Genomic DNA, 1024 nt, shown 5'->3' with positions numbered 1-1024 from the left:
AATCAAATGGCGTTGTTGCCAGAGACGAATCAAATGGCGCTGTTGCTAGAGACGGACCAAATGGCGCCGTTGCCGAGCCTTGTGAACATAATTGGGAACGAATCAGCGCTCACAACCACTATCTCATTTAGTCGTTCATAGCCACTTCCCAACTAGGCGTTCAAAGCCAGTGACTTATTTTGGCCTTAAGAACCACTTTCTCATTTAGGCATTCATCACCACTTTCTTAGTTAGGCGTTCAGAGCCATTGTCTCAGTTAGGTGTTTAGGGCCACTTGCACACTTAGGCATTCTAAGCCACTTTCTCAATTAGGCATTTAGAGTCACCTTCTAACTTAGGCGTTCGAGGCCACTTTCTCACTTAGGCGTTCAGAGCCACTTGCTCAATTAGGCGTTCAGAGCCACTTTCTCACCTTAGTGATCAAAAACACTTTCTCAGTTAGGCGTTGAGAGCCACTTTCTCAGTTAGGTGTTGAGAGCCATTTTCTCACTTAGGCCTTTATAGCGACTTTCTTAGTTAGATGTTTAGAGTGACTTTCTCAGTTATGCATTCAAGGCCACTTTCTCAACTAGGCATTCAGAGTCACGTTCTCACTTAGGAGTTAAGAGTCACTTGCTCAGCTAGGTGTTCAGAGCCATTTTCTCACTTTGGCATTCACAACCACTTTCTCACTTAGGCGTTCAGAGTGACTTTCTTAGTTAAGCGTTCTGACCCACTTTCTCAATTAGAAGTTTAGAACAACATTCTCACTTTGTCGTTCTTACCCACCTTCTTTATTAGGCATTTAGTGCAACTTTTTTCAGTTAGGAGTTTAGAGGCATATTCTCAGTTAGGCATTCATAGGCACATTCTCAGTTAGGCGTTCATAGCCACTTTCTCGATTAGGTGTTTAGATCCACTTGTTGAGTTAGGTGTTCAAAGCAACCGTCTCACTTTGGCCTTCAACACCACTTTCTCACTTAGGCGTTCAAAGTCGCTTTCTCAGTTAGGCGTTCAAAGCGACTTTCTCAATTAGGCATTCAGG

Source organism: Vitis vinifera, chromosome 15, assembly GCF_030704535.1.
Source record: "Vitis vinifera cultivar Pinot Noir 40024 chromosome 15, ASM3070453v1".
In the NCBI taxonomy this organism is placed as follows: Eukaryota; Viridiplantae; Streptophyta; class Magnoliopsida; order Vitales; family Vitaceae; genus Vitis; species Vitis vinifera.
This window is presented reverse-complemented; position numbering follows the sequence as displayed.